We start from the raw sequence: 23473 nt of genomic DNA on the forward strand, positions 1-23473 counted from the left end.
TGCACCTTCGAGAGATGGACCTCTTGTATGAATTTGGCAATCCTACCTCGAAGATATAAAAAGTTATTATGTGTACAACACAGCACAGTGCCAGTCATGGAAAGTTCATTGACCTTTGACCTTAATCAAATTCAACTCACATTAGAACTTGACCTGCACCTTCAAAAGATGGACCTATTGTATGAATTTGGCAATCCTACCTCGAAGATATAGAAAGTTATTGTGTGTACAGCACAGCACAGTGCCAGTCATGGAAAGTTCATTGACCTTTGACCTTATTCAAATTCGGCTCACATTTGAACTTGACCTGCACCTTCAAGAGATGGACCTCTGTTATGAATTTGGCAATCTCACCTGGAAGCTATAGAAAGTTATTGTGTGTACAACACAGCACAGTGCCAGTCATGGAAAGTTCATTGACCTTTGACCTTATTCACATTCGACTAATATTCGAACTTGACCTGTGCCTTCAGGAGATGGACCTCTGGTATGAATTTGGCGATCCCACCTCGAAGATATAGAAAGTTATTATGTGGACAACATAGCACAGTGCCAGTCATGGAAAGTTCATTGACCTTTGACCTTATTCACATTTCGACTCATATTCGAACTTGACCTGTGCCTTCAGGAGATGGACCTCTGGTATGAATTTGGTGATCCCACCTGGAAGCTATAGAAAGTTATTGGGTGTACAACGTAGCACAGTGCCAGTCATGGAAAGTTCATTGACCTTTGACCTTATTCACGTTTCAAATCATATTCGAACTTGACCTGTGCCTTCCCGAGATGGACCTCTGGTATGAATTTGGTGATCCCATCTCAAAGCTATAGAAAGTTATTGGGTGTACAACGTAGCACAGTGCCAGTCATGGAAAGTTCATTGACCTTTGACCTTATTCACATTTCGACTCATATTCGAACTTGACCTGTGCCTTCCCGAGATGGACCTCTGGTATGAATTTCGTGATCCCACCTCGAAGCTATAGAAAGTTATTGGGTGTACAACACAATTGTTGACGACGACGACGCCGGAAAGAGTGATACCTACAGTATGTCTCGCTCCGCTACGCAGGCGAGACAACAATGGTATGTAACCAAGCGGTTGCAGACAATAAAATTATCTGCTTTCATTCAATTCCTTTACATTTCCTTAGTTCATCATTGATATTTTGTTAATAATACAGGTCAGCTCTAAGAAATCTAAATACCCCTGTCCCTTTGTTAACTCTATAACATTTAGTTGATGATGTCACTGCAGGAATGAGGTTTGGTGCTCCTTTTAACCCTAACTTATCTGCAGGGGGGGGGGGCTTTCAGGCACCCTCAAAATTGTTCGAGCTATATCAGCTGCACAAATTTTTACCATGCCGCTGACCGACTATTTAATTTTAAGTCTCGCACAGCTTTATACATGTAGACCAAATTTGTGATGCGCGGGCATGCGGTAACAAAATAAATTATGCAACATTAACTTCTTGTCAGACCAAATTGCTCAAGATGTATCTTCAGTTATTCTCATTTTCATTGACAACAGTCATTTAATTTGACGCTATTTATAAGAGAAATAATGTACCCAATGATTTTTCCAGAAATTGTAACAAAAAGGTTTTTAAAAAGAAATACTTTAGAAATTAAAAAAAAAACAATAAAATACATGTACATAATAAAATTTATTTTGCTACCAGATTTTTTTCCGCTACATTTTTGATAAAATATCTGATGATGATTATGATAGAATTTTTGAAAAATATACCCCCCCCCCATAACATAAAGATGGAGAAAATAATAACGATATTTCGTTTTTCTTTCAGATTTTGGTTTAAGATATTTTAGTATAAGACAGATCTAGTACATCTAGTAAATCTGTATAAGATGAAGATTGTGACATTAACAATGAAAAATTTGTATTTTCTAAAAAGGAGTTGGAAGATAATTTTGTATGAATGTACGCTTAATAGAAAGAACTTTGAAAGACAACAGTAAATTTTGATAAATAAAGGTCCTCTGGTATGTCAAGTTTAGTTTAAAATAGGCGGCTTAGCTTCAGCCGGGGTAATAATATAATACCAATAGGAGCGGGCTATACATGGGTCAAAACTATTTTTTTGTCATTTCAATATGGCAACAGTTTTTTTTAAATTCCTTGTCATGTATCTCAACATAAAAATGACAATATTTTTTGTCTCGGGTCCGAGAAAAAAGTGTGCCGGGCCAAAATTGCAGCGAAAACCCCCCAAAATCACTGTTTTGGCCACAACTTCTTTATTTGGTGGTCTTTTTTCTATGGTTTTGGTGTCTATTAATATGTTGGGTTTTTTTTTTTGGGGGGGGGCAGACAATTCGTTTTTCCTATACTTAGTACTTTTAAACCATTGTAGATCTAAAAGATAATTTTACCTAAATTTGACAATTTTTAAAGCCTTTTTTCAGGCAAAATTAAGTAGGTTTCATTGTCCTGGAGTTCTTGGATATAATGATGATACAAATTCAACAATAGCAAGCAGCTTCATGTACATGTAGCTATATTGTTTTTATTCCTATACTTTGGGTTTCAGATATTTGCAAAATATCTTATTAAACAAAAAAAATGTCAATTATCCATTGGGGTTATACAGTATACAAAGTACTACACATACTACATTGCATACATATGTCCATGCATTGACCACCATGACATATAACAAGGCCTGTATATAAACTAAAGTATCATAGAAATGAGCTCTAAATGCCTCAGAAATTGAAGATATGTTTTGCCTCAGAAATTGAAGACATGTTTTGTCAAATATGCTAATTCAGGGGGCAGAGAGAGGAAAATATAATAAACAATAGATTATAGTCAACCCCGCATTATGGCATTTACACTGTAGCTATTTCGGCCCGTTGCATAAAAATTTACCATTACGTTAACTTTGCCATCCAATGGTAACTTGCATGGAATCCTTTATTCTAAAATTGGCCGTTGATCAGCATTACCATGGTAGTTACCTGACCCCATTTAAAACATACAGTGGGTCGGTTAATGAAGAAGATATGGCTAAAAATGTGATGTACATACATATGCAAGTGATATTCATGAGCAATTTACATTGCATCTGGTTTCATCATGTATATTTACATGTATAGCTGACAAGCAATCAAATTCACAATTCACAATCTAATTCTAAAGCTCAGATCCTCATTTCTATGACATTACCGGTATACACAGGACTTGTCATATGTCATGCTGGTCAATTCATGGAGTATGTACAGTGCATTGTATACCGTATAGCACCTATGGATAAATGACATTTTCTTTTATTTGATCAGATATATTTTTCGCAAATTTCTGTAAACCCCAATTAATTAATTGATTAATTAATTGTGAAATTAAGCGAAACTTTAAAATGTCATAACTTTCTTATTGTACATCCGATTTTGATGAAATTTTCAGCACTATGCTAGTTTGATTTTTTTCTATATATTTATTCAAGTCAGCAATTTCCTGGGGTGGACTTGACATTTAAGCATTTTTAAAGGTCTCATAGCAAATGCACATGGCCAGGAGGAGCACAAACCTAGCAGCACCTCAAAATCAAAATTTTAGCCAAAATTGAGGGATTTGGCATATCTAAGCTCATATTTGAGTAGGTCAAATCATTTCTTGTTGGTCGACAGCACCGTGTTTGTGTGAATGGTGTGTTCTCTGACTGGGCTGATATAACCAGCGGAATACCGCAAAGGAGTGTCGTCGGATGACAAAGATGCTTAGTTTTACAAGCGGACTTAGAGGTAAAAATGGCAAAGGTAAAAATGCCAGAGGTAAAGATCATGACATGCTACTTACATCAACAAGAAAAAGACAGAGCCGTTCCAGAATATTCATGGCGGTGTGCATATAAATGTTTTCACAAAATATTGATAAAATTTAAAATTCAATAATTTCTCAGTGACTGACCTCAGAATGTACAATTTTTTTATCATGACCACTGGTAGGCCCATGCACCTGACCCAAACCTGGCACTACCTCTTGGTCATACCTAAATGTTTCGATCATATCTCCTCGCACACTGCGATATGCTAATGTAGGAAGTTTTAGTTGAATCAATCTTTGTTCATATGGATGGTTCTTTACTTCAGGTACCAACTTAGTGGCCTTTCTTTGTACATTTTCTATTGCTTGAATGTTTCTTTAAGTATGGACTCCATACTGCATGAGCATACTCCAAATGAGGTCTAATCAATGCTGTATAGGAGTAAGAAGTTCTCCTTGTGACATGTGAAGATATACAAATGTTCTTTTAATTAGATTCATTAGCCTATTGGCTTTATTTATCTTTGACTGAAAGTGCTGGTCAAAACTCACCCACGGGTACATTACCGCCGCCGTGCACAGGATAACCACTGGCACGGCACTTGCATTGCCTTTTAGGGCCGTTTGTTTTAAACTAGCGATAGCTAAAGATTTTATATAAGATAAGCTTTGGATATGAAACTTACAAAACGATATGAAGCCAATTTCAATTCCTCTCTGTCTTTCTGGTACCTTATATTGATGATTTTTCTTGATGTCGAAGCAGTCATGGTGCCGATTCGATGGTTTTCTCTATATACGCGCGATATTATTTAATAAACTTGCTTGTTTACGTCGTTTACGTCAGATCAGCTGTACTGCTGGTTGCGTTCTAGGCGCTCCGCATTTTTTTCGCTGTTCAGCGTTATTTTATGATGTAGCGCCATCAGCGATTATACGTGAGATGCAACCTGTGTTGATTTTTTGGTACAATTTCCTATTATGCGCCATTGACTTGAATCTAGACTGTTCGATAGGAAAAATTCGCATTTCGATTGTTGTTTGCGTAATTTCTACCGCAGTATTAAGGATCGGACGGAGTATCTTGGCTGAGATTTGAAGGTAAGCGTTTAAAATCCCTATTTATATATATTTTGGAGCATATTTTAAAAATTAATGAAAATGATAAGATTTAGATAAATTAATTTAGTATAATGTCAAGATTTTGGCGTGTGTCATTCTCTCACATTCATGTGATGAATGAAAACGTCATAATTCATTATGAAATGACATGCGTTGTGCGAGGTTAGTACAACTAACCTCGCATGCTTGTGTGAGTGTGTCAGACCCACTCATTCTATGAACAAGGTTATGATATAACCTTGTTCTCTGTTACTCCTCCCTGTGTGGTGAAATAAGGTTGGCAATGTTTGGCTCATTTTCTCTTTTCCTTTGAGACAAATGCTTGATTTTTTTACACTGTCAGGTTCCAGTACAGCTATTCATCATATAACTTGGCTATTAATTACATTTGAATCTTTAAATTATTTTTTCTTAATTAAAAACAGAGATTGAAAAATCAAAATTGTAGTGCCATATTACTTTCCACCAATAGAGGGCGTATACAAAAATATGCCCAAAATTCAACTTTTCGAGCGCTCTGGTGAATAAAAAAAATACCCCCAAGTTACTAATGATAAATTAATTGCAACTGTATGGAAACGAATATTTTTGGTCACAAAAGTGATATTTTAATGATTTTTTAAACTAAGTTTGTGTTGTGTACAGCATTGGCACACCATAGTCCTACCTATAGATTCCCCACAGGTAGACCAAAAGCTTCAGTCTCTGTATTTTGGTTGTTCCGCTGAACTACGTTGGCTCCACTCACCATACATAGACTGAAGGGGATGGGGCCCCGTACCTACAGCCAACGTATAGTGAACTAGCGTTTTATAGATCGCGATTTAAAACTGTTTTTTAAGCAAAATTGAAAGTTTCATGGTTTCCATTATCAGGGAAATATAAATAAATTAAGTAATTGCATACCTTGGGCCGGAGTTATTGAAAAAAATCCTCTGGATGATTGAGAAATCTGTCATCTAAGACATTTTCACCTGACCTGGCGGTTTTTCTTGCAAGTTGCCATCTTGAATGACGTCATTATCGTTATTAACTTAATGTCTCGAATCGATATATCGCGATTATAACTAGTACTAGTACTAGTATACCTAGTATCGTTTATCTTCGGTTTCGTTCGCATATGGAGCAGATCGTATAATATCGAAAGCAATATCGATATCACATTCGTGATTGTTGACGTTCGTTTGTAAATATTTTATAGTTTGGCTGCCATTTTGACCATTTTTATCGTGTTCAACCCAATTAAACATCGGTAAAGTATATTTTTCATGCCTTTTTCATCTATATCGTTTAAAGTATTTAAATGTTGGAATATAAATAATTAAAATTTTGTTGTTTATAGTGAATTATACATCCTTAGATTGTAAATTCGATGTGTAAAATTACATCAAACTTTGGACTGTGAATTGACAAAAGGGAGGGAATGAGAACACATGCGAGCCCACACGTACACCCTACCGTCGGTAAATGGGGATTACAGTAAAATGTCAGAAATTGTTGAATAAATCCCCAGAAACGACGGTTATTCCTGTCTACCCCACAGGCAGAATAGAAATGAGTGTGTCAGACCAGGAAACTGTAATAACTCGGCATCATCATGATCATTATCATTCTCTACATGTTTATAAGAAGATATATTCTTACTACATAGCAATTAATAGAAAAAGAACATCTCGATCATCTCACCTGTATGACCTGCAGAATATTATCTGATCATTCTTCCCAGTCAGCACTCATCCTACGTCTACGAACGACCGGTTACGAGGTTCTTCTAGCCAGCATGGTCAATGCAACTGTATATACCGTCATGACCGTAGGCCAACAAATGTGATTTGTGAACTCGATAGATTCCAGTCAATTTTGCCAGTACCAGTAGATCTTGTTGTTTAACGACTGATTCTGAACACTTGATCAACATCCCAGCACTTTAATAGTGGATGTCTCCATGATGGTGAAAACAATGACCACCAATGAACTGTCAAAGTTCGGAATAGATGAGGAAGAAGAGTTTGTAGAGTACGCGGCCAATTACCAAAATGGCCGATGTCGACAGACACTTCCTGCAACGCGTCACGGGGAATCCCCGAGAAAAACTGTTTCCTAATCGACATACAGATGGCGCTATTTAAAATCTGTGGAAGATAAAATCCAATTTTTTCCGGGCATGTTACTGTTGTTATTCAGCTAACTTTTTATCCGGGGACCGGGGGGGGGGGGGGGGCACTTCCATTGACCAGTGGCTACCATGCGTGAACATTGGGTTTGAAAAAGCACCCTAAACATATATTTTCCATGTTCTGAAAATGCACCCCTTAACAAGTATTGGCGTATGAAACCCTACCCTTATAACAAATATAAAAAAAACCCGGTACCATTGACAAGCATTCCTATTTATTTATTTATTTATTGATATATTCATATTCCACAATCATCAAAGTACATTTATAATAAATCATTTTAACACTGGAAAAATGCATAACACACAGGATTGAAACGTAGCAATGAAATGAAAAAAAGTGGAGGGGCCTACTAAAAAGCAAAGCTTGTAAAATGTAGACCCCCTATCAAAATTTTATACAAGGGTAATATGATATAAGTAGAGTAAAATAATCAGCAAAATTCTATAAAATTATATATAAACACTGTAACACAAATGTATTTACACTATATACAAAATTAAATATTGACTTTAAAATAATCAATACTACCGTGGGTAAGTATGAGGTTCACAAAATATTTGATTGAATCAATAAGAATTCAGAATAAATTTTTTGATGAGTAATTTAAATCGGTTTAGATTAGCTGCCTCTTTTATTACTCTGTCCAGAGAATTCCAGAGTTTTGGTCCTGTGAAAAATACAGTTTTGCTAGAAAATACTGTTCTACTTTTGGGTAAGTGATAGTCATTTGAATGTCTCGTATTATATGAATGTAAAGTATTGTTTTTCATAAATTTCTTTTGTAGGACATTAGGTACACTATTTCTATCTAGCTGATTCATGAATTGGAATAGTTGCAAGCGGTACAGGTCATTGACTTTAAGGATACGTTTATGACGAAACAATTCATCTGTATGAGCTCTAAAGGACATATTGCATATTATTCTCAGTACTTTTTTCTGAAGTAGCAAGACTTTATTGAGTCTCGTTTGAGAGGCATTACCCCATGCCAGAATTCCATAATTAAGATATGGTAGAATTAATGCACAATACAACATGGATAGCGCCTGTGCTGGAAGAGCGTTTTTAAGCTTATTGATGACTCCAATATTTCTTGCCACAGTTTTGCAAATATTGTTGATATGAGCATTCCACGTAAGCTTGTGATCAATAGTAAGACCTAAGAATTTTGTTGTTTGCACTTCTTTGATTTCAGTATTATCTAAAAGTATTTGATGCGGTAGATGTTTCAATGAATGACTAAAAAGCATATAATTAGTTTTTTGCAGATTCAATGACAGTTTGTTGGCTTTAATCCAGTTTGTTACTTTTTTAAATTCTGCATTCATAGTGCTCACAAGTACATGTGGATCATGATGTGTAAAGAAAATATTGGAATCATCAGCAAAGAGAATAAATGAGAGAACATGAGATGAATTTTTCATATCATTAACATAAAGTACAAATAGCAAAGGGCCAAGAATACTACCTTGTGGAATTCCACAGGAAACTGGCCTTGTTGGAGATTCTGATTCATTTACTGTAACAAACTGAATTCTATCAGTAAGATAACTCCTAAACCATTGTAAAGCTGTCCCTCTGATACCGTAATTTGATAGCTTACATAATAGTATTTCATGATCTATTGTATCAAACGCTTTTGAGAAGTCGAGGAATAACCCTACACTCTTAAAAATGTTGGGCAACATACGGTCCACACAACAATTGGTTAAAACTTTATCCAATTCTGGGTAGTTTTACACCAATAATGTGTAGTTTTCACCCAAAGCACACATTATTGGTGTAAAACTACCCAGAATTGGATAAAGTTTTAACCAATTGTTGTGTGGACCGTATGTTGCCCAACATTTTTAAGAGTGTACGGTGTGATCAGAATCGTCAAAAGAAGTAGATATTTTATTTATTAATGTCAATATAGCATGAGTTGTATTATGTTTTTCTCTAAAACCGAATTATCACATATAATACTATATTTCTTAAGGAAAGCAACTGTCCTTTTATAAATTATCCTTTCAAGAATTTTTGAGAACGAAGTTAACAAAGATATTGGGCGGTAATTACTAGTAATTAATTGGTCTCCCTTCTTGAAAATGGGTATAACTTTAGCTATTTTCATCTTCTTTGGGACCTGGCCAAGCTGCAACGATAAATTAAATATATGAAGCAGAGGATCAGCAAGAGAATGTATAATGTTTTTCACAACTCTATTTGTAATGCCATCATAACCGGGAGTCTTTTCTGCTTTCAAATTAAATACAATCTCAAGTAATTCTTCTCTATGAACTGGAGTAAGAAATATTGAACTTTCATTTTGTTTATCCAAAAAGTCCTTAAACGAATTTTCTACAGGCATAATATTTCCAGCTAACTTTGGTCCAATTTGAGAGAAATATGTATTAAATTCATTTGCTATAGAATGAGTATCTTCAACCATATTTCCATCTACACATAATTTATGAACAGCATTAGATTTGTTAATTTTGTTTAGGGCCCCATTTATTGTTTTCCATGTATTTTTAAGGTCGTTTTTATATGAATTTAATTTTTCTGAATAAAACCTCTTTTTTGCTATTCGGAGAGTAGTTGTTAAGGTATTTTTATAAGACGTGTATCTATTCCTTGAAATATCATTTGGATTTGATATATAAGAAACATACAGATTATTTTTCCGATTTATAGACCTTAATATCAATTTTGAAACCCATGGGAGCTTTGGAACACGTTTATAATCGTAATTTCGATATTTCTTTAAAGGAACACAAGAATCTAAGCAGTCATTGAAAGATTTCAAAAATATGTCAAATGAGTCATCGACATTCACATTCGAGTTATAAACGTCAGACCAATCAACAGAGCTTAAATCTTCTTGAAGGCGTTCAATATTTTTATCACTAAAGTTGCGACAGATCCTATATTTCTTTTCCATTTTTGCGAGTGATTGCATTGTTTGGATATGGGTAAAAATAAGAAAATGATCGGATATGTCTGTCGTTACAATGCCAGCTTTCGGAAGAGGATGAGAGTTACAGAATATATTATCTATAAGTGTAGCAGAATGATCAGTAATACGGGTTGGTCTAGAAATAATAGGCAAAAAAGTAGAAGATAACATTAATTCAAGGAAATCATTTGTTAAAGAGTGATTACTGGTCAAGAGATTAATATTGAAATCACCAGTGATGATACGATTGTTATTTATCAATTCTCCGTTTTGCAAAAGTTCATTAGTAGCAAGTAAAAAATCTTCTATACAAGAAGTTTGAGGAGGTCTGTAGATGACACCTATTAGAGTTTTCTTATCTTTTTGAATTTTTACTTCTACAAATAAGGATTCGATGATTTCATTCATATATTCAAATTCATGTCTAATTGCATAATCAAATGAAGACGGAATATATAATGCTAGTCCACCTCCAATTTTATTTTTCCTATTGTTTATAACAATATCATAATTCGGGAGGGTGCATAAGGAATTCGGGGTTTCCGTGAACCAAGTTTCGGTAAGAGCAATAATTGGGGGATTGGCAAACTGTGTATTTTTTAATAATAATCGTAATTTCTCGAAGTTTTGGTTAGCGCTTCTTATATTCAAATGCAAAATAAAAACATCATCTTCTCCAATCAATTTAGCATAGTCTTTGAATGAATTTTCTGTATAATATGGAGAAGAGGAAAGATTGTATGCTTTATCATGAATATCGAATTCAACTTGAAGTTCATCAAAATTATTTGTAAGAATATCAGTAGAAAATCTATCAAATGGAGTATGATGATTTGAGATAACATTGCTTTTATCTTGATGATTTAGTAATAAGAAATCATCATTATTCAGATGATAAAAGGGGAAATCACGCATATTATCCACCATTATGAAATATAATATATTGCAATTTTAAAACAAAATCTTTGTAAGCTAAGCATATAGGCCTAAAGCATTTTTTAGATTTGATACCATCATGACCCAAAATTAGAGTTCGGAAAATACTACAGTTGTAATAGTTAACAAAATAAAGATTATCTAATACAATTATTAACGGGCGATGAAGAATATTTGCACACAAAAATAAGTAAAATGACCTCCATAAAATGTCTGGTATTGAAACATTATTGAAAGGGCAGTGAAGGAATGCAAAATATACCACGGAAAATAACACAGATATTGAACAATGCGAAAAATTTTGGGACGAGAATTTCATAATAAATGAAAAGAATACTGGAAAATCGAATAACATGGGTCCTACTACAGTTTGGAAAAGTCCTCTCTGGAATGAATGATGATGGGTTGACACTTCTCATCCTTCCTTACATAGATTCGGCCATTCTGGGTCCACAAGAACTTGTATCCGGCATCTCGGCGGGCCTTGTTGAGATCTTTCATTAGCTCCTTAGTGGAAGCGATCAAGTTTTCATTGAGGTAGATCTTGCCATCGCTGTTGTATCCAAGATCTTTTGTGCTGAGGGTCTTCAGCTTTCTTCTTCCATCATACATGATGTTCCGAGCACGTCTTGTGGTGAATCGCACGATGATTGGACGGGCTCTGTTATCAGCTTGGCGCTTGGAACCCAGCCGATGAACCACATCGAAGTCGGATGCTGCAAGCTCTGGGCTGATGTGTTTTGCAATCCTAGGGGGTGGTCCGGGCTGAAAATATTTAGAGGTCTATATATCTAAATAAATAGAGTGAAATTCACAAAGCAAAATGCTAAAACTTTCACCAAAATCGGATAACATATAACAAAATTATCGAATTTTAAATTTTGTCAATATTTTGTGAAAACAGTTATGTGCACATCGTCATGAATAAAAAAATGCATACCCTTTTCCAGTATTTTAGTTTTTTGATACCCTTATTACGTTATGTACGTAACGCGCCCAATCTATAAAATTCCCTTTTTAAAGTGTTTTTTGGTCGCGCATGGTATCGACTCGTCCATGTTAAGTGCCCCCCCCCCCCCTCTGGGCTTTTTATTGATGATTCCTATAACCATCTTGCTCATTACGAGGTGTACCACAGTTTAATACGAGTTAAGACAAGTAGAACTTAAAAATTAAGGTTTGGGAGAGTAGCATTAAGAAAGAGAACAAGAAAGAAAGAAAAAGAAAAATGACAGAGGCTGGGAGATTGAGAGGATAAGAGAATGTGATGAACCGTGGATTGGAGAGGTGGGGAAAGTGAGATGGCTTGAATGAATTAATAGGATGAAGAAACAGGAAGAAATACACAAAGTGTGAGAAGATGAGATAAAAGAGATGCTTCACAAAGAAAGGATACAGTAGAGTTGATAGATGAATGAAAGAATGAAAGAGAGAAAACTGAAAGAAAACTGATAGAAGAATGAAAAAGAGAAAACAAAGAAAAGATTGAGGAAGGAAAACCAAAAATAATGAAACGAAAATTAGTTGCATTCAATATCGTGAATTACTGTCAATTTGTGTATTATATAATGGGCAAATTAACACACAAGAATAAAGCATTTGGTCAAAAAATAAAATAAAACCAAATTGATATCAAAAGAAAAGAGATCATAATCTATGCTTGGTATTAAAAGACTAGTCTATCATTAATTAATTACAACGTGTTGAAATGCAAATATTGATAAATCGGGGTGTTCGAGTTCAGGCATGAAGAAATTGTCATGTTGGTGTCATCTTTTTCCTCTTATGAAACGAAAATTATTCGTAAATACGAGATGCCCTGACGAACAACGAGCTGACGTAAGAAGCACTTTCGGAATATTGTATATTTTTGGTCATCTTCTTCCAATTTTATTAAAAAAGCGAAATTTCCGTTAAATGATTACGGGCACTCTGTAAAAAATCACTATTAGATCAACCGCTACTCAAGTTTATTTGACGTTTTTTTAGAGTCACACATTGATAGGTTGATTAGAACTAAGATTCTGAATGTCTAAAGGAACTTTCGTCAAATTCGCTTGTGATTGCACAATCCTGATTTCTCACATTTCACTTTTTTCAATTTGATATTGCTGACTGACCAAAGTGTATGAATATAATTGAAAATCTAACACTGATTCTAGAAATGGTAACTACTGAACTTCCTTTGCCCAAATTTGGAAGATATAAAATGACTTTGGAACTGCTTTTTGACTGGCGGAAGAATTAGGGCTATTTTACTGTTTCAGTTGATAAATTTGATCCCATCATAGTTGTCTTCTTAAATGTCGATTTATTTTTAAAATGAGCTGGCTACGATACCCTTCTCTGGTCAGTTAGGGAATGTCAGATATATATCCTATCTAATGATAGTAAACACTCGACCCTCTAATTTCTTGTTTATTTTTTAAGAATTTTTCAGAAGTGCCATTTTAACACACAAGTCTATGGGGGAATGTTTTACGCGCGTGACGCCTATTAGGAAGGTCCACTTAGCTGAGATCTTGTGACCATTTTCTCCCAGAGCACACTTTTGGAAGATTGTAGAGTTGATTTTTTTTCATTTGCTCAATTTTGCTATTTTTTATGGATGGTAAAATCTCAAAAAATATGTAAAATAATATTATATAAGTATTTTTGTATTTAAAAAAATGTAAGACAAAAGCTAATAATGATTCTTGTAGTTAACATAGCAATGAAAATACATTGACTGATCTAAGAATAATCAATTTGTATTCTATTTGTTTTAGGACATAGGCATAATATGAATTTTTGGATATTATCCAAAAATTCAAAATTTAGACATGTTATAGATGAAGATCAAAATGGAATTTTCAACGAAGCAAAATGACCCACAATATTGGCGAAATTAGAATAAGTAAAACATAAATAGTTCAGGGGTGGTATTCTGAGGTCATTTTATCTTTAAAATGTTTTTTTGTTCCATCTGAGATAAAATGGATCTCAGAATACCACCCTGGGGCCCGTTGCAGAAAGAGTTGCAATCAATCGCAACTCTAAAAAATCACTCGCAACTTGATTTTCAACCAATCAACAGCGCGCATTTTGGATTTGCGATTGATTTTTTGACTTGCGTTTAACCGCAACACTTTCTGCAACGGGCCCAAGGACTCTTGCATGTTTATAACCGTGACCCTTCTCCCTCTTTTCCCTCTCCTTTCCCTTCCCACTTTCTTCCTTCTATCCCCTCCATTTCTTTCAATTCTCCATTTCTCTGTCCTTCTTTTCTATCGTCTCCATTTTTTTTTTCATTCCCCTCTCTCTTTCAATTATTTTTCTTATCTGGGGCCCGTAACACAAAGCATAGCAGTGATCGTAGAACACTTTTCTACGATTGATTCTAATGACTACAAATGTACAATCAATCGTAAAAATCAAGAGTACGACCAATCGCTAACCTTTGTGTGACAGGACCCTGGTTCTCTTTTTTTCCTGACCCGTTGCAGAAAGAGTTGCAATCAATTGCAACTCTAAAAATCATGCGCAACCTGATTTTCAACCAATTAAACGCAACTCTTTCTGCAACGGACCCATATTCTTTCCGCTCTTCCATTTCTTTCTTTTCCTCCTTCCTAGTTCCTCTCCCCTAATTCTTCTTCTTTCTTTCCTTTTCTTCTCCTCTTGTCTGTCTGTCTGTCTCTCTCTTTTGTTGGGGAGGGGGGCATCCATTACCATGGAAACCTTACCAGAGTACGATTTCAGTGAGTGCCTGTTAAGACGGAGCACAGCGGTTCCCTATAGTCTGCAGGCACAGACCCTGATTGAATCTTTGATCAACAAGTGTGTCTCCATGCAAAGACTATAGCACTTAAAACTTGCTGTGTCAATTGAGCGAGAGGGCCTTCAGTACACAAGGCATGAGTAGGCTGCAATTCAAACCCTTTACTCGAGTGAAGGGTTTGCCCAGCAGACAAGAGGTTCCCACCCGTGGTTTTATCGCCTCAATCCCCACTTTTCGCTGGAGAACGCATACGGTACGCATATTTACGACGGTAGTTGATTTTGGAAGAGACTTTTGGGCCCGTCGTAAAAGACTGTCCTGCAATTTAAATTGTGTGACATGAGGATTTTGTTTAGCTTTCGCATCTGCAACGGAAACATCAATCTGCTGTTCGTGTGCAAAATACTATGGTAACTTCCGATTTAGGACGACTTTCCAGAGCCACATTTGGTTCCTCCCAGAACTCGAGAGGCCGCCCGGGGGCCAGGGACCACTTCCATTTACGAGTGGATACCAGGCGCGACCATGCGTAAAAAGGGGAAAAAGTGGGCAAGTACGTTATGTATAGGCCAAAATGTAACGTCATAAGGGTGTCAAAAACGATGTTTGAAATACTGAAAAAAGAGAAAAACATTTCCAATACCTGTAGGGTTCACAAGCCAAATACTTGTTAAAGGATGCATTTTCATAATCTGTAAAAGACTTGATTACCTTGTTTAGGGTGCTTTTCAAAACCCATGGTCGCGCCTGGTATCAACTCGTCAATGGAAGTGGTCCCCCGAACATTTGAATCTAATCCCCCATTTCGGGGGAAAGTAAAACATAATGCCCATTACATTGTGTGCAATAGAGGCATATCGTTTGTGTAGGAGGAGCAGGTAAAAGAAAAAAAACCCCGCAAATTCGGATGGTGTTCAGACGGATAGGCCTATTGCATATGCTGTGTACATATCAGCGCATGCGAAATGGTTTAGCTGGAGAGGTGATCTGACGCATGGAATCAATTGCCAGTGATCCACTAATAATCCACATTAGATGCAACATCGATTCAACGGAATGTTGAAACAAACTTTCTTTGAATGTTCAAAAAACAGACTGTATGATTTTTAGTAATTCAATTTCAGCCTTACCTGAACAACTCTCCCTTAATAACAATTCAATCGATCTAGTCAAATCAACGAAATTTCTTGGTTTATTCATAGATTCATGAACACAACATATTACATTGTGTAAATCTTTATCTACAAACGCTTATGTCATCATTACCAAAAAAAGCGTATATTAAAATATCATACTTCACAAAGATAATATTAGCCCACACAGACGAACTTTGTTTACTCTAATAAAATTTTGAAAATAAATGACGTCACCTTCGTCTTGGCTGTTTTATGTATCAATTAAATTGCGGCGAATCGCAAACCCTACTACAAAAATGATCATCAGGAGCCCGTTGCAGAAAGAGTTGCGTTTAAACGCAAGCCAAAAAATCAATCGCAAGTAACAAATGCGCGCTGTTGATTGGTTGAAAATCAAGTTGCGCATGAATTTTAGAGTTGCGATTGATTGCAACTCTTTCTGCAACGGGCCCCAGATATGGATCTATTGTACATTACAATTATCATCATTTCATCTTCCTATGTTGAGAACATCATTCCATTTAAACAGAAAAATATCATTTACATGTATACTGGTCCTCATTAATTCAATTTTCTGGATGAGTCTATTAAGAACTCACCAAGCTTATTTGCATTCAAACGCAAACTCAAACTTAACCAAATTAATCATTGCAGTCTAAAAATTTAAATGCATGATGTTTTTCTTGTCCGTCTTAAAGGACAAGTTCACCCCAACGAAAACTTGATTTGAATAAAAAGAGAAAAATTCAACAAGCATAACACTGAAAATCTAATCAAAATCGGATGTAAAATAAGAAAGTTATGGCATTTTAAAGTTTCGCTTCATTTCACAAAACATTTATATGCACATCTCGGTCGGTATGCAAATGAGGAACTGATGACATCACTCACTCACTGTTTCTTTTGTTGTGATATGAAATATGAAATATTTTTATTTTCTCGTCATTGTCATGTGAAATGAAGTTTCATTCCTCCCTGAACACGTGGAATTCCATTATTTTAACATGTTGTGCTTCAGGCAAGGAGGTCCTAATCGCCAAATTAAAAAAAATTGAAATATTGTATAATTCAAACAATAAAAAACAAAAGAAATAGTGAGTGACATCACCACTATCTCATTTGGATGTAACTGGCTCGTTCATATAACTATTTTGTTAAAAATAAGCGAAACTTTGAAATGTTATAACTTATCTGATTTTGATGAAATTTTCAGCATTATGTTTGCCTGATTTTTCTCTATTGATTCAAATCAACATTTTTCTGAGGTGGACTTTAAGTGTTGTCCTGTTCTCTGTTGTATAGTGTATCCTTTGTCATTGGTTCTATTTTAATTTCAATTATGAACAATGATACCATTGTGTTAGTTATAGGGAACCTGTTTCACAAGCTTTCATCCACATTTTTTAAGGCATATGATCATTACCAATTATATGACTACTTTCACGAATGTATTGTGTTGTTTTATTTCTATGTAGTATAAATTTGTACAGAATGATTCTGAGATATTGAAATTATTTACTTTGCTGTTATTGTTGATATATAATGACATGTAATGAAAATATCTTATCATTGATTTTGAAGTTTACGTAATCCTTGTGTTTTATTCTAAAGTCGAAAACTGAGGGAGCATCCCCTTGTCCCTCTCCACCCATACACTGTAAAAACTGTGGTGTTAAAACTGACACCAATTGGTGTTAATAGAGGACCACACCCTGAGGTGTTAAAATAACACCCTAGAAATTTAATATAACACCAAAGAGTGTAAATGTAACAATCATAGGTGTTGTAATAACACCTATAGGTGTAAAACCAGCACCACCAATTTAACACCGGTGTAAAATAACTGGTGTGGTCCTCTATGTACACCGGTTAACACCACAGTTTTTGCTGTGTACCCTTAGATACGCATATTCCGGGGGGAGCACTTACATTGACGAGTGGATACCATGCGCGACCAAAAAAAAACACGTAAAAAGGATTCAAGATAGGGTACGTTACGTACGTAACGTAATAAAGGGTGTCAAAAACACTAAAATAATGAAAAAAGGGTATCTATTTCGCTAGGGAAGCTACGTGTTTAGGGTCAGATTTGGGAGGGTATAAAAAAATAAGACTAAAATGTTTTATAAAGGATGTACTTTTTGCCCCAACAGTCAACACTGCCTGTTTAGAGTACGATTTGGGCGAGGTGTGGAAGGTGGGATCGTACTATTAGTGCTACTAAACCCAATGATGTAGGTAAAGGTAAAACCGACGCGACCAACGTCCGGGACATAACAATTCGGGGGTTCAATTCAGGGAATTCTTGCCAAGAGTATCGTTTTGTTTCTAATACTTGTTAAGGGTAGGGTTTCACACGCCAATACTTGTTAAGAGGTGCATTTTAAGAATAAAGAAAATACGTGTTTAGGGTGCTTTTCGAGACCCCATGGTCGTGCATGGTATCTATTCGTCAATGGAAGAGCCCCCACCCCCGGGATAATTATCTAATCAATTTCAAGCAAGAACTACAATATGTGATTGGCCTTGATGAACCCAGACGATACCCAGATCTAGACGAGCTTTCTCCAGCAAAGTAGCAACCAACTCAGTCTCATTCCAAGTCATAAGGGCGTGCTCCTTTTTACCTGGAGAAATCAATCAATGACGAAATATTAAGTGGAATCACCTAATATAATAGAAATCGCATAATCCCGCCATATGCCAAAACATTATGCATCAGAATAACTATAATATAATGTTTTTATTGTCCAACTTAAAGGAAATTCTTTTTGTTTACATGCAAACATACAAATTACATATATACATAATCAAGGAGAGACAACATTGACATTCATTGACAATTTAATCAGAATCGGATGTAAAATACGAAAGTTATGGAATTTAAGTTTAAGTTTTTACAAATTAAAGAAGTTGCACATTCTGGCTGCAAATAATGAATCGGTAACATGACCTACTCACCATTTTTTAAAATACTATTTCATGAAATATTTGAACTCACCCCTCATTACATGAAACGTTTTGATTTTCCATGAATTAACCCATTTGTAACCTTTTTAGATTTGATGAAGAGTGAGCTTAATGACATATCTGCTAAAACATATTATTGTTGTATATTGCAAACAATAAAACAGTAATTTGTATAATGCAAACGATAAAATACAAAAGAAATAGTGAGTGACATCGTAGATTGTTTCGACTTTTTGCATATTTTGTGTATTTTATACTGTTTTGTGAAAAATAAAATGTATAAGAAGAATTGAGAAGTAGATAATGGTTGGTAAATACGTATTTTTCTACATTAGGAAAGACAAAATATTTTAATAATTACTACCAAGCTTTTTAAAGTGAGAGTGACTTTGACCTATACCCAAAGTGATATTTCCGGCAAATTATTTTATTATTATTATTTTAAACAAGTCCACACCAAGTTACCAATAATGCCTATAGCATTTCAATTTACTTGAAAGCAAGACAAAAGAGCATGCATATTAAATGGCTTTAAATGTCTTACAGACATAGGTGCCGGGGATCGAACCCCGGACATTTTATGACTAGCGATGCCGGCGCCTTAGACCACTCGGCCACGGCACCACCACCAACTCGACCACGGCACCTCCACCTCATTATTGAATACCTTCATCGATAGCTTGCTTCACTGCATCTGCTTCGTATAACATGCCAGACCAAAGAGGTCCATATAAGAATATTCCGCCGTAGATTCTGGTGTAGGATATTGAAACGTTTCGATGAGTTCTCTAGTGATCTCAGCTCAGTGGGAGCCCAGAAATGACCCGGCATCTATGATGACGAAAATAATGATGGATTTTGAATCAAATTATTACGAATAATCCTTTATATCCTTCAATTATTTATTGTTATCTTTCGTTATCTCTTTGATTATCTATAAAATACTCTACCTCTTTTTCAATTTTCTTGAGAAAAAAATTCCCCTATAGACAGCCGGAGTCTAATTACCCAGTACAATTTTCTATTATTTACAATTATTTTCGTCTATTTTCACTAATTCCTTTAATCAGTTCAAAGAAATCTCTTTTTGAACATCATCATATCTTTCCTTCCTCGATACAAGATGCCTTTGCATGCAAATTAAACCATGAAATCACGGCCTGTAACCTCCCCCCATGAAATCACGGCCCTTCCCCCCCCCCCCCCCGCCTGAGAGGCACGATCCAAATTTGTAATATTTACTGATATAACCCAGTAATGTGCCCCCACCTATTGTTTGATAGCGAGGACCTTTTTTCGTGCACGAAATGACCTTGAATATGGGTGAAAACTTTTTTTCCTTGTCTAATTTTCCTCGGGAAAATGTACCCCCCCCCCCCACGAAAATCTTGGATCCGCCCCTACATGAAACTGACGAATGAAAGTATAATGCTTCATTGAAAATGATTTTCTTGAATCATTTAAAGAAAACCATAATCGGGTAGAAAAATCTTTCACGGGTAACACCCCCCCCCCTTCGAGGTTTTTTTTTCTCTCTCTCTCTTTCTCTCTTCCAAATCTCGTATTGTCATGGCTGAAGTGATGTTTGCAGAATGTATTCTCTTTAGCATTCCTCTATTCATCACTAGTGGTTAACCGACCTTTTGTATCACCGAACGCGCGCATTAATTAGTTCTTCAGAATTCATACGCTGCCTTAAACTTTGCAAAGTCCTTATTAAAGCAAACTTAAATTCTTAATTTCTAAAGATACTAAGTTTGGTAGAAATAGTTGATCCCACAGAAGAGTACGTGTTCTGTAATACGATATTATAAGTGGCCGTGCAGAACATTATGATGTGAGAAGAGGGGTCATCAAAGACAACTAATCTCAACAAAACTTTTCATCTATTTTCCTGTAGGCATCTGTATATGAACGTTTGATGAAATTTTGATGAATTTCGAGAAACAATTTTTTAGGTATGATTGGATTATGAAAGTGTTCCATAATATTAATCCACTTCTTTATTATTTTCTTCCCAATCATTTTCACTCGGTTTAATCAATCTACAACATTGTATAAGCATACTGTTTCTCTTCGTGTCTGATTTAAGCATTGTTCAGATTTTGGTTTATTGTTTTGTGTACTGTATGTTTCTTTATGCATTGGAATATATTGTACTGTATTTTGTAATACCATCTTTACTCTGTATTGTTCTTTTTATGAAGTGTGGAAATAAATGAATCAATCAATCAATCAATGTCCAATGTTGATGATCATTGTTATATATTTTGATCATTCATGTTCGCGAATTCGGAACGATCATGATTACATCTTCAGAGTGACAATATAGGCATATCGTCAAATCGGATTTGACGATTTCAAGTTATAGTACTAACGATTGTGAAGGCAGCAACACTTATATAGGGGCACATGAGAGTAATTCATCTGCGCGCAAAGCATGTCGGACAGGCGTAAGTAAAGATCTCATGACTATATGTATTGATTAAAATAATTCATTGAAAATAGATCAAATGTTTGTGTATCAAAAGAAAAACGATAAAGATAATGCTATGTTCATACTCTTTCATAATTAAGGCGTTTGGAGAGGCTAGACTGCATTTTTGTATTTCATTTTAATTATTATTACCCACAATGCAGTTCTGGTTTTTCTGTCAATGAACTGGCCGAAATTATGGTTAGTCTTATTTCAGGCCATTTAACTTTTGATTGAACTGGGCAAGTACCATTTAACTTTTGATTGAGCTGGGCAAGTACCTGATTAACATATCAAATCTTAATGTACTGTTAATTGTGACTAATGTCAGTGAATTAAAGCAAAATCTATCGAGGGATTGATTTTAATGGGTTTTTTTATGAGCTATGATATAAAACGTGAGTGAATGGGGGTCTGTATACTCATGTGAGCCCTTAGCAGTATTGCTGTGTGATGCTGTCCTCTATGTTCGTTGGTTAGTAATACCTTGAGATGTCCTTTCGTGCCGCTGATAAAGACTTCATTTTGATAGTCTGCTGTGATTGTACATGAAAGCGTTGCCATAGTGTTGTTACGAAACGTCATCACAGTTGTGTACATCTCGTCTACCCTTAAAGGGGAAAATAAATAACGATCATTAAAGGAGAATTAAACATTTGGAACAAGTTGTGAAAGTAGCAAAATCAAAGAATGAGATCAAAGAAAGTTTGAGTAAAATTAGACCAGCAATAAGTAAATAAATGATCATTTGAATGCTGAGAACACAAAAACAATAATATTGAGATCCTCACATTGTTAATGAAAATGTGCAATGTCACACAATCCCTACACCTAAACATCACCTTTTGTTCATGCTAACGATAGAACAATTATTTCTGTCATGAAAACTATATTTCACGTCCTCTCATAAAAATTGAAAACCTGATCTTGCAATAACGTTGAAATATGCACGTAATGTGGAACGTGTAATATCAATCACATATATTTTCTAATTGCTAGAGGGATGACCTACATAGCAATGGTGATATAAGCACCAACATTTTCATACCTTTCTTATTATTATACCTTTCTTATTGAACGTTCTATATTGTTTTGAATATGTACTATTACTTCGATTATATTTTGTTTATTTTGTTTAACGGAAATAAATAAATCTAAATATAAAATCTTTTTTTTTTCTATCAAACTTTATTGATCCGTTTCTTCTTGATTTTATAACTCATTTAGTTTGAAGAGTTTCGTTATCCTTTATGGTTGACGAAAGAAAGTAATAAATATCCATATAATTTAAGCAAAATCTACCCGATTTATCATCTTTTCATCAACATTTTAGATAAAAAAGTCTTCTGGTTCACTTTTTGTTCATTTATATATTTCTTTCTATCTAGCTTCCTAAAAAAGAATAAAATATACATGTTTGAATTTAACAAATCGTACAAATCATTACCATTTCAGCGGCATTAGCAAAATACTGCTGTTTTTTCATGGGGTCTTAATAACGTTAATACAGGTTTATAAATATAGTAAATGCATATAATTATTGATATCCTCAAGTGAAATGCTTCAAAATATAACCTCTTCCAACTTAGACTCTCTTTATAAGTTATATCAAAGTAGTATAACTTTACAACTCTATAAGAGTCTAAGTTGGAAGAACTCATCCACTCATACACGTCCCTTATCTTTCGAAGAACAATGGATTTATATGTTTACCGTCATCATTGAGGACCCCACTTGTTATAGATGATATCGGTGCTTCTCCATTGAAGATCAGTGTGGTCATATAGACCATGTACACACCCATGTCGTAGACGGGTCCACCACCATAATCTGACGAAAACGTGGAAGAGAAAAATCAACAAGGCTGACGGTCAGAGGAATTAGAATTATATATAGGAGCCCACCACTCCCAAGAGGAATTCGAATTGTATAGGGAGCCCCCTCCCCCGAGAAATTGAATTATATAGGCAGCCCACCACCCCCGAGAGGAATTAGAATTATATAGGGAGCCCCCCCCCCCCCCGAGAAATTAGAATTATATAGCCCCCCCCCCCCGAGAATTAGAATTATAAAGGCCCACCCCCCGAGGAATTCGAATTGTATAGGGAGCCCCCTCGCCCAAGAAATTAGAATTATATAGGGAGCCCACCACCCCCGAGAGG

The 23473-nt window shown here is 35.3% G+C and overlaps 1 protein-coding gene and 1 long non-coding RNA gene across 4 annotated transcripts in view; both read right to left on the minus strand.

The window, feature by feature from the left end:
• The window catches only part of LOC135158051 (uncharacterized), a 32035-nt gene extending 24541 nt beyond the window's left edge, over positions 1-7494 (minus strand). For all 3 annotated transcript variants that reach the window (XM_064115319.1, XM_064115320.1, XM_064115318.1), the window contains exon 1: positions 6599-7494. The gene's annotated coding sequence lies outside the window, so the exon portion shown is untranslated. The remainder of the gene's footprint in view (positions 1-6598) is intronic.
• Positions 7495-15886: 8392 nt separating this feature from the next.
• On the minus strand, positions 15887-23142 carry LOC135158037 (uncharacterized). The gene is made up of 4 exons (XR_010296865.1): positions 23025-23142; positions 21798-21916; positions 19503-19666; positions 15887-18492 (listed from the first exon to the last, which is right to left on the minus strand). It is a non-coding gene; the product is annotated as an uncharacterized LOC135158037 (long non-coding RNA).
• Positions 23143-23473: the final 331 nt, after the last annotated feature.

Source organism: Lytechinus pictus, unplaced genomic scaffold, assembly GCF_037042905.1.
Source record: "Lytechinus pictus isolate F3 Inbred unplaced genomic scaffold, Lp3.0 scaffold_26, whole genome shotgun sequence".
Lineage (NCBI taxonomy): Eukaryota > Metazoa > Echinodermata > Echinoidea > Temnopleuroida > Toxopneustidae > Lytechinus > Lytechinus pictus.